The sequence below is a fragment of the Melanerpes formicivorus genome, unplaced genomic scaffold (assembly GCF_026170545.1).
Source record: "Melanerpes formicivorus ecotype bairdi unplaced genomic scaffold, bMelFor1.0.p_v2 SCAF_40, whole genome shotgun sequence".
NCBI classification, from domain to species: Eukaryota; Metazoa; Chordata; class Aves; order Piciformes; family Picidae; genus Melanerpes; species Melanerpes formicivorus.
Window position 1 is genome coordinate 104128 of NW_027142392.1, and position 11960 is coordinate 116087.

Consider the following 11960-nt stretch of genomic DNA (forward strand, 5'->3'; position numbering starts at 1 on the left):
GTGATATCACTGAAATCTCTACTTCATGTACAGATACACAGCTACACAAATACGGGTGTGTGTTATTTCCACACAGGCATCAGAGTTTCTGCACACAACAGTAGATGCATGCCAAGGGAGCTCTTTGTTTCTAGCCAGCCCTGGCTGTGTCCTTCTGATGCCAGAGAGAATACTCTTTTCAACCTCACTAGACAAAATATTTGACCCACACATTAGGAGCTAACACAGAGAATAATCACAGAACATGAGGGACTGGAGGGGGTGGAACTCCTCTGCTATGAGGATAGGCTGAGGGAGCTGGGATTGTTCAGCCTAGGAAAGAGAAGATTCCAGGGGGACCTTATAGCTGCCTTCTAATACCTGAAGGGATCCTACAGGAGGGCTGGAGAGGGAATTTTCGTAAGAGTGCGTAGCAATAGGACAAGAGGGAATGATTTTAAGCTGAGGAAGATTAAATTTAGACTGGATCTTCAGTAAGAAGTTCTTCAGTACGAGGGTGGTGAGACTGGAATAGGCTGCCCAAGGAGGCTGTGGATGCCTCCTCCCTAGGGGTGTTCAAGGCCAGGCTGGATGAGACCCAGAGCAGCTGAGTCTACTTGAGAGGCATCCCTGCCCATGGCAGGGAGGTTGGAGTAGATGATCTCTGAGGTCTCTTCCAACCTAAGACATTCAATGATTCTATTATTGTTATGAATGTAGTCTTTTAAATACACATCAATATCCATCTCTAGTCTCTTAGATTGAGCCTCTTCCTTACGTCAAGTCTATTTCTCCTGTCTAAAAGCATTCATCTGTACCATCTTATCTACACAAATAAGGAGCATGGTTCACAGCCCAGAGAGCTCAGCATGGGATCAGGACTGACAATGTCATTCCTACTCACATGACACCAGCATTGATAAGGCAGTCAAAGTCAAATAAGCTTGCTGAGTAAGAACTCCACATTTCAAGTAGTCTGCAGTGACACCTTTGCAACAGTGTTTAACATCAGTGGGACTGGCAGATGTTATGCTTTGCATCTCAATAAGCAAGTCTGTTGATTAAGGAAAGGACTAGAACATGACTGGATTAGAAGAAAACATGTGAAGGGACACAAGAACAAACAGCAGCTTTGCTAGCTTGGTTCAGCAAGGGTAGAAGCAGCACATTGTCATTCCCTTTAGGAGACATGCCCCTGATGATGCTGCCTACATCTGTGTTATCTCACAGTGTGCATCAGCAGGAGCAGATCACTAATGTGAAAGAGTCTGAGAACTCAGCCTCCACACAGCATCCGGCCCAGGGTTTTGGTTTGTGTTTTGCTTCGGAACAGCTCTAGCTGAGGCCCAGGGACTGAAGACCTGCTTGTGGCTGCAGCACACTAGGTATGCTGCCAGAGAGCATTTTCCATCTTAGTTCCATTGCAAAGGGATACAGTTCATGGCTTCAGAAAGTGTTCCACAATGGGAAGCAAACTATAGTAAGAGTGAGCTAGGGACATTTCTTTCAAAACACACTTCTGCTCCAAAGTAAAGCACTAAAGTAAATAAAACTGTATAAAGCAGATTTCTGGTGTACAGAAGAGATAGCTTCCCACTGGAGCTGCTCAGAGAAAGACTGCATCTGAATAGCTCTGATGAATTAAAATCATCACACCCTCACCCAGTTCTCTCTGTGCATCTCTCATTCTTCCCTGTTGAATAAGTGCTCATGTGGCAGGAAACCAATTTGTGGATTCTTTGCTGAAAGTAATGCTTATGCAAGTTGAAGACACATTATCAGAAGAATGTTTTGATTAACTTGCTGTTCATTAACTGTATACCTTGGTGACTGGGCAGTAATTTCTTTATTTTTTAAGACAAAAGCTGTATTTTTGGAGAATCTACTGTTCTGAGAATAATTGCATCCAGCAGATGTTATGTATTTGTTGGCACCAGGTCCCCATTTAAATTCTAGCACACACTTGCAGGAAGACTGGTAATCTGAGGTCCCAGAAGGCTCCTTCCAAGAAAGCTGTCTTTGCAGGGCCATAAAACAAGTCCTCCTGCAGTTAAAAAGTGACCATGGCTGTATGTGGTGTCACCTGTGAATCAAAGCTAAGGAACATACAGCAGCTCTTCAACAGAGAACTTACAGGAATTACTTTTTTCCACCAAGTCAGCTGGGACTCTTAATGTGATGAACTTGAGTCTGAATCATGCTTGCTTAGCATCCAAAGGCATTGCCAATCCAAGATTTTGACTGTGCTTCTTTTATCATAGTATCATAGTATCATTCAGGGTTGGAAGGGACCACAAGGATCATCTAGTTCCAACCCCCCTGCCATGGGCAGGGACACCCCACACTAGATCAGGCTGGCCAGAGCCTCATACTCAGGGCTGTCCTTCCCAGTATTCTTTCCAAACTCAATTTCCAAATTCAGGAATTTCTTTGTTGTGTTTATGTATTTTGTTGTCAATTAAGCTAACAATGGCAAACAGTCAGACTACTTAGGTGAATGGCTATGAATCTAAGTCACCCTTCTTTGTGTAGCCTACTGACAGAAGAAAACAGACTACAATCACCACAAACTTTAGTACACTGACAACTCTGACCAGTCTGTCTCAAAACTTTTATTCCTAGTGAAAGCAAGGTCCACAAGCACCAATAACTGGCATGTTTCATAGTTTCATAGTTTCATTCAGGGTTGGAAGGGACCACAAGGATCATCTAGTTCCAACCCCCCTGCCATGGGCAGGGACACCCCACACTAGATCAGGCTGGACAGAGCCTCATCCAGCCTGCTCTTAAACACCCCCAGGGACGGGGCCTTGACCACCTCCCTGGACAACCCATTCCAGGGTTTCACCACTCTCATGGTGAAGAACCTCCTCCTCACATCTAGCCTGAATCTCCCCACCTCCAGCTTCTCCCCACTCTTAACTGTACCTCTCCTGAACACACCCCAGCGTGGCTCCTGTAAATCTTTCTTTCCCTCACTCAACCAAATGTTCTCATTCTAAAATTTGCTTAATACACCAATCAGAAGCACTGAGGGGTTTGAGTTGCCATTTAAAATGCTGTGATAAGAAGTGTCCTTAGTCAAGAACAGCAGTACCATGCCCCAGAGTGCTGGGGTGAAGCACTGACTTCGTTGTCAAAGTGAAACCATCTGCTTTTGGCCCGTCTGTAAAATAAATTATAGCTACTCCCCGGATTTAATGACACACATCTTTTGTGACCATTGTCAGAGCACCTAGCTAGTTTGACTTGTAAACAGGAGACATCTTTCCTTTAGTCAGATTAACAGGTGGGGTTTATTGCAAGGAAAGAAGCAGCAGTTGAGTAGCATTGCATTTTTTTTTCCCCCAGGAATAAAAAAAAAAGAGTTTAAGTGAAGGATTTCTTTCTGCACTGCATCTGAGCACTCCTCTGTTTTAAGGGGTATTGTGGTGAGGAAGACAGCATCAGTGTTTTGACAGACACCAGCTATAGGTGCTGGATCATTCAGTGAAAATAGCTGCACTGGTAACACCATTATAACAAGCTGGTACTACATAGTTAAACTTGGCTGCTACTAGACAGAGTAGTCTTCAGTGCAGTACTGCCAGGTGCTGTCATAAGAAGGCTTCTTTATTCACTTACCATCTTGAGGGGGAAACGAAAGAATCCATGTGCAGTCTGCATTTCCAGGTTTCTGAAGGGATTTATGATCCTTATTTACAAGAGCACTCTCATTCTCTCCACAGCTTGCCACCTGCTTAATTTTTCAGTAGGTTTGCACAGAATATGATTTTCCTTTCAGCTGGTTTCAGCTCAGCCTGGTCTGCTCGAAAACCTGCTCACAAGTTTCACTCAGTTGCTGAGCAAAGATTGATGAGGTGACTTACCAGTGGCTCTTGCACTCAGAGATCTCCTCACTTTGCCAGTCTATTAACATCAGGCGAGTGGAAGGTGCAGTGGTCTGCTATCACTGCTTCTATTCCTGCTTTTGCTGGAGCAAAGAGGGCAGTAAGTACTGACCAGCAAAAAGACATCAGAAACACAGCACGGTATTAACAGCTCTTGCTCATTAAGGAGAACAAAGAGCCATATTTCAGGGTAACAGCACAACATCTGCCAAAAAAACAACCAACCCTGCACAGAGCAGTTATAAACACAAATGAGTACTTCGTGTGCACATGCAGGTAATGGCAAACTTCAATCAAATAACTTGAGTGAGTAGGTAGCTTTCCAAACACCTCCCTGGCTTTCATCCTGAGGCACAATGATGTGCACAAATCAAGCAGCTCAATAGCATTACCCTATGGAAATGTGTCCCCAGAGCCCAATGTTCCTTCTTCCTTCTCCAGTACCCCCAAAATGACTCCTGTTAAAACCACAACTTGTTACAGGGATAAAAAGAGCTTGAGGAGTCTTGTCCTTAAATCTTCACCAATTAAGAAGGAAGAAATTTAAAGGCAATAAGCACAAAGAAAGCTAACAGGAAACTCTTGGAGTTCTGTAAAATATTTCTTCTTGTCTTTATTTCGATGCATACAGACAAGATCTTAACACCTTCACTTTTGAACTATTGTTATTAACACTAAGAGCGGCTTAGACACACAACAGATCTTAGATAGCAGTCCTCCAGCTGTGGCCCGGGGTCAGGAGGCTGCCTGGCTTACATAGGCTGGAGCCAGTGCATCATTTCTGAAAGGGATATGCAAAAACTGAATACTCTAGGGGAAAGGCACCTGAGTCACCAAAAGGTGCCTTACAGTTCTCTCTATTTGCAACTCAGCTCAAAATCTTTTTTCCCATGGAGGTAAGCACTAAGGTCCTCAGGGAAATGAAGGTGACCTTTCAAGCATAGGTGTTGGACCAGGTCTTCCTCTTCTGACTCTTGATGTTACACTGGGTGATGCTTAATGCTAAGCTGGTGCCACAATATTCCCCAGTCTTATTCTGAGTTTGTTTGCTTCCTGAACAGATCACAAAACAGCCCTTTCATTCAAAGCTCTGATAGGGATCTGCTTCCCCTGTTGGTATCTGCAGCTATCTGAGATGCAGAAATATGCATTTAGCTCCCATTTTTGTCCTAATGGGGTTGAACTCTGAGCATGAGAAAACTCTGTCTGGGCATTTACAGGCTCCTTTATGGGCTGCAAGAAAGGTGTCTTCTCCTTGCCATAAAAGCTATTCATTTCTGCATGGAAGAGGGGGACACTTTCTCTGGCTAGTGATTGAGGATACTCATCTGAGACAGAAGACACCTGAGTGCTACTGGCTGTGAGGCTTGTATTAAGTAATTTTCAATAAAAGACTAGCACAGACATTGAGGAGTAGATTTTTATAACTATTTAGGAATTAAAGTGAGTTGCTGAAATGGTTTCACATTTGGTAGCTACTGCAGATGAGATCATTTTGTCTCAGCAGGGCCATGCCGGTGCAGCACTCCACACTGGCTGGCGTAACTGGACCGGCTTCTGCGGCCCCAGATGGAGCAGCAGAAAACAGTGCAGGTTTCTCCATACAGCATTGAACTGTACGGCGCTGCAACATCCATTACTGCTTCAGAAAGGGGACCTGCTCTGAAGAGTTTTGTTTCCCACCTGAGCCATCTCACCCACACTGATAAAGGCCTGCCAGATGACATGACATGCAGCGCCCTAAAAATTGAAAGCACCTCTGCTTCAGCAGGACTGGCACCTGGGTTCAGAGTATTTTTCTTCAGAGCAAATAACTAGAGGAATAGTCAGGAGTCTTTTGACTGCATCCTGCGGTTGGACAGGTGATTACACTGTCTTAAATTCATACAGCAATCTCAAGAAGAATGTAGTGCAGTTTTCCAGATTAGGGACTGCAGAGGTTTTAAACCACCCCACTACACTTCCAAATCAGTTTGCTTGTATCTGTCTGTATTGCAGCCAGGCCTAGCTTGGCACGTCATGGAAAAACAGGATGGACTAGAACAAAAAAAGCCTTGTCAGCCCCTCCAGTTTTCCCACTACATTTCTTTATTCTGTTTACAAGAGACTGCCTTTTTTTTTCCTTTTGTATTGGTCTTCTGCTTTTACCATATTGCACGAGTGAAAGACCTGACAACTTTAGCTCCTACGGTATTCATTTTCACTAAACTACTCTAAGAAAGAAAATTCATGAGTGGGAAACTGAAGCACCGGAGATCCAAAGACCTCCCAGCGCCATTCAAGGAGTCAGTTCAGGGAGCACTGAGCCCAGACCTCCTAAGTCTAACAGCAGGACCTCAGCTATTCAATCATCCTTCCTTTCAATAGCCCCATTTTACCTGTCCAGAGATCACTTTACCATGATAAATCACTTGAACTGTGAAAATATTTATACTCGGTGTACGACAATCCACACCAAGAAAACCAGAACATTTTTACTGAATGATGTTCCTTCAGTGTCAGGTGTTTAGGAATAGCAGAGTTGTAGCTCCTTATTCAATAAAGCAGGTACACAGCCATTTGAATGGATGCAAATAAGGACCATTGATTCCTTTGAACCCTTTAATTCATTAGCCAGGCCGATTAGTTTTTTAGATAAAGTGGAAAGGAAAAAATATACCCCAAGGTGAATTTTGAAACAACTGTGTCAAACTGAAACTGATCTTGGAGTGATCCTTATCTGCAAACTCAGGGGATATTTGTTCCATTGAACGTCAGAGGGATAAAATCAGTCTAAAGTCTCATGTTAGCAATTGGCAGCCACTTAAGAGCATTGCACCTGAGAACAGGTTTTACTTTATTGGCCATAAAAGTAAACAATGACTCTTATCATTCTACCACTTAGGCAGAAGAATACTTTGAAATGGTAAGTGTCTCAGCTTTCCAGCCCACAAGTATACAATTTTTAATGGGCTAGTACTTAGTCCTTAGCACAGACCTTGTGCAAGAAAAAAAAAGCCAGCCACTGTGTGAGCAAATACTCTGGCCGTGCGTTCTGAGCGTTGTTTCCACAACGTGGAGCTGGCCAAAAGGCAGGGGCACGAGGTTCTTGCAATCCAAGTGGAAATTTTCAAAGCACCTGGTCTAGTGGAGACCACCCTGGTCCCAAGGGGCTTTACATCACAGGCCCTAGGGGCTGGCTGTATGTGTGATGATGGGGCACTTTAAAGCATTTCTCCTCAGAACGTTCATGGCTCCTTTTACAACATAAAGAAGCCTTAAGAACCAGGAAGCCCCAGAATTGATTTTGTTTCAAATAAACCTGCATGGTTTTTCAAGGATTGTTGCAATACAAAGCAAGCCAGGAACCCGATTCCAGAGAAAGGGAAGATCCCCCAGCCTGGTGTTTTACCCACCAGCTTGTGCAAAATACTCACTGGGGTGTGGGAGCTGGGATCGTATCCTCCAGATCTGCCCACGAGGATTTACATCTCACGCTTGTCAGAGGAGGAAAGCTCTCACTTCCAAACTGTCACATATTCCTGGGGGTGGAGGGGAGAAAGAAATCCCACTTGCAGTATTTCCCTTTGGAGCCACTCATTTTGTATAGGATCATGAAATAGTAATTGGCCAGAGATAAGCACTGCTTCCTAGATGCTCCTTTGGGCAACAGGACACCTGCATTTTGGTCCTGCCTCCTGTTACTGCCTGAACAGCAGTGAAGCAAGGACAGAAAAGCAGGTCTCTCTTCTCCTGCTTTCTCCTCTTGCTCAGGTGAGTGCCCAGCTGCTGGGATGATTCTTCTCTTTGGCTGAAGGAACATGCAGCTACACAATGCAGTGTCAAACAACTGTAAGGGGAGGATGGAGCAGTGCCCCAGCCTGTGACACCCGGTGACTGCTGACAGAGCACTCACCCCTGCAACTGAGTACATGAGCAGAAAGGAGAGGGCAAACGTGCTCTTGCCACATTTGGAGTTGCAGGAAGAGCACAGGGAGAGGTACAAATCTTGGAATAAGATAGATGCTTCATGAGAGTCCACAGCAATTGGATTCACTGGAGCCCAGAGCAACTGGAGTTCATCTGGGAATCATTCTCCTCTCCCCAGCTCAGTATACCCCTCACCAAAGAAAGAGGGATTTGAGTGAGACAGAAATAAGGAACAGTGGCACCTAGGGCTGAGCCTGGGACAGCAGGTCTGGGGGCTGAGATCCATCATTCAGCCTCTGAAAATGGGAACTCAAGGCAGATAACTCACATGCCCTCAGCTTGATGGCTGCCTTATGGTCCACTCTAGCTGTCAACAAAACCTTTCCTCTTCCTTGGTTGTTTAACTCTGAATCACCCATGAGAATGGGGAATATTCCTTGAAAAAAATTACCTTTTCTCTTTTTAATCTTATTTTTAAATGTGAGTCATAGACCCAAGTGACTTTCTAGATTCTTTGGTTATGCAGAAGAAATGAAAGACAAGAGATTCCTGTGGCTAACGAGGATTTGTCACATCTGCGGCACGCCTGGCCGTCTCCCTGCATCGCTGGTAGCAGGTTTAGGAGCAGGCCAAACCAGTGTGGCAAGAGCTGCAGTGTCCTTCACCAGATGCAGATCACCAGCAAGAAGCTTGGTTTAAAAAACAACAATTTAATTCAACCCTGTGTTAAGCAAATATATTGGAACTATTTTTATCTACTATGTAAATCATGAATTGCATGTCACGTATCACAGAAAGCTGATTCAGTTTTTTTCTTGACTTCCATGTTATTCAAGCGTGCTAAGTATGAAATAATGTCTTGGATGGCTTGAAGAGATACCTGTGGAAACACTGGGACAAATCTGCAACGCCACCACCCACCATACAAATGCACTTCAGGTTTTACTCCAAACCTTCTGGGCAAAACCTGAATCTTTCCTTCCAGGTCAGACTCTTGCTTTGGAGGCAGCATTTGTACTGCCAAATTTTAAACAGAATCTTTCTAAGCTTTGTTTGCATACAAATGAAGCCACACAGGGTTTGTGGGGAAATGGGGCACACACACCAGTTTTGGAGGCATATTTACCCCAGGTGCCAAGCTCTTGAATACTGATTCTACAGATTTTGAATTCTAAGTGCCAGGAAATTGCAAATGATAGCAACTAGGACAGAAGCAATAACCACTCATCTCTGTTTCTGAATTCCCTTTCTTAGATTACTGTCATTGCTGTGCAGGAGCAGATCCACACTTCTATTTTGCACAAGTAGGAACCACGAACTGGCCAATCCATTTACAAGCAGGTTAGTCTCTAATCCCACAGCAAATGCAGACTACCGTGCAATAAACAAATCTCAATTTCAAGCCACTCACACAAAGTAAGCCAGAGACCTCCTGGCACTGCTCATTGCTTTAATGAGAGGGCACTTAGGTGACTTTCGTGGCCCCCTAACCTGGGGGTTCAACATTTTCCTAGCCTCCTCTCCTTGTCCTAGCAGGCATTATTGTTGCTGAAGTGTTTCTCTAATTACTGAGAGTGATTGCTCACCTAACCCAGCCACCTTTGTCCACAGAGGTGCCATGGCAGTTTTCAGACTGATTTGCTCAGCCTGTGGATCTCCTCAAGCTGGGGATCATCTGGCAGCCAGTTAAGCTGCTTTGTGTGGATGATACAGAGCCAAGCTGGGGGAGTGTTAGGGCCATGGCATTTGGGACTCCTTCCAGTGGTGTGAGATTTCTTGGGCATGGCGACCTGGTACTGGCAACAATGTGCCTTCACGAGGCAAGGCTGCAGGAGCTGATAAAACAAGGGTATTTCCTGCTAAAAGCTTGAAGGACCTTAACCTCCTCTGAACTAATCCAAACAAACACACAAACAAAAACTCCTGAGTGTAATTAATTCTCTTCTTTTCTAACAATCACAGAACCTGACGCATTTTAAATGTTCTGTTTGAGGGCAATTTATTTTTTTCACAGACCTAACCAAAAATAAACAAGGTCTCCTTCTAAACCCAGAATGTTCTGAATTATACACAAATATTTGCTTAGAAAAGAAGCCAGATCCAAAAGGAGATGAAAAAAAAACCAAACAGAAAAGCTGATAATAAAGACTGAAGCAGAGGTACAGCTCCCCAGCTAGCATTCCCTGACAGCTAACAGCGTTGCATGAGCAGTGATTTAACTCACAATTTTATAAATGTCAGGTACTTAAAGGCATTAGAAAGACTTCAGCATCGTCAGGAAGAGCTACTAAAACAATTGCACCGCATTCCTTTCTACAGCTCCAAATACTTTCATTTGCCAGTGTAAAATGCACAAGTGACCACTCTCTGACTTCTTTGTCTTTGTTTTAAAGCAACTGACTGTTATGAGCACCTTGTCTGCTACCAAGGGAAGGAATTAAGGTTTTTTTGTACCTGGTAAGGATAACACCTGCTAACAAAAATAGAAACCTATATTTAGGATCTGTTACTTCATGCCTGGGTAATCTGGAGAGCATGTCCGGGAGAGCAACTGGCGTTAACCAGTCTGATAGTGTGATGCCCGCAGCAATACCAACTTGTTAATCTTAAGTTTAAAATAGATCTTCACCAGCAAGTCAAGTTAACCATGTCTGATCCAACTAGTTTTATCTTAGACTATTCATTTCAGTTCATTTGATTTCATCTACTCTCCTTTGATGTTGGGGAGACTTGACTCTAATTTGATGCAATGTCTTGGTCGTTATGCAGCCTGCATTGACTCGTAGAGACAGGGAACTTGGAAAGTTTCCAAACTAATAGCTTGAGCTCAGCGTCATTAAAGGAAATGTCAGGCACCTAAATTGGAAGGCCCTTCAGGCTCAGTTTTGTGCATGTTTTGGTGGCCCCTTGCAGCTGAAATCATAAATTAGCTATGGTCCAAACTGAAAAAAAATAAATTGTTTTCTTCCACTTAGGAGGTTTAGGAAGAAATTCACCTTCTCCCAGCTTGAGCTACAGTACACACCATAAAAGGTCCCCAGACTGATGGTGATGATAAACTTCTCTGCCTGCAGGAAAAAGACTTCATGAAGTGATAGTGAATATCTGCAGCTTCCATCACTTTAATAGGATTTGTGTGCATTTGAGTTTTGGAAAGTCATACAGTTCACAGGTGCCTAGAAATAGACCTTAGAGCCTGATATAAATCTCTGAATTGGAGAATATTAGGCAATCTGACCAAACAATATTCTTTTTTTTTGCCAGACCTTCCTACTCTTAGTTGGAAGAAAGACACATGTGACAAACTGAGCTGCAAAGTGCTACCTTTTAACTTGTTTTCCAGCACTTGTTAACAAATGTTCAAAGCCCAGAAAATCATATTGGGCATTTGTTTAGCTAACCTTACTAAGAAAATCGCTCAACCTCAAGAGACCTTCAAAGGTTGCTGTATTACAGCAGCAGGACTCAGGAACCCAAAACTTCTCCCCTCTAACAAGTTTCAAATACCGAAGAAATTAGGTTTTTACTTTGCTGGATTTCAGGCAGAAAATGTGGCTTGCCCAGGAGAGTTTTAAGGTATTTCTTTGTTATATAAATGAGCTTTGGCCTCTTTCTTCTTTAAATAAACTATAAGAAATGAAGTTCCACGCTCTTTGGTTTTTCTCATGAAATAAAATAGGCTTTCAGCAGCAGCACTCCTCAGTGGGATGGGAGGAAGTGAATATAACTTGGTCCTTTCAGCTCCTACCTCCAGTGGCCCAGACAGCTCCTCCCTGGCACAGCACACAAATGCCCATGTGTAGAGGTTGCTGCGGACACCAGTGATATGTGCTGCTTGCCTGTAAAACCAGCAAGTAGATGAGTCTGATCAGGTGAATCCATCGTTCTTCCTCCCAGAAGTATGCCTTTCTTTTTTCACAGATGTACTTTGTGACCATTGTGACAGGGAGAGGATGAGTAAGGCCCCAGCACCTATGGGTCAAGGTATATTACAGCCATATTGGTTAATGAAAAAGGCATTTTCTCAAAGTTTAAAGACCTTCATGCAACATTCAGTGCTGTTTGCAGACCCCTCCCAGACTGAAGCAGCTCTCTTCTATGGTGTGCACTAAGGGTAAGTGTAAAACTTCTGCTTGAATGTGGGCTCCCTGATGGGGGTCACCTCTGGTGGGAGTTCCTGTG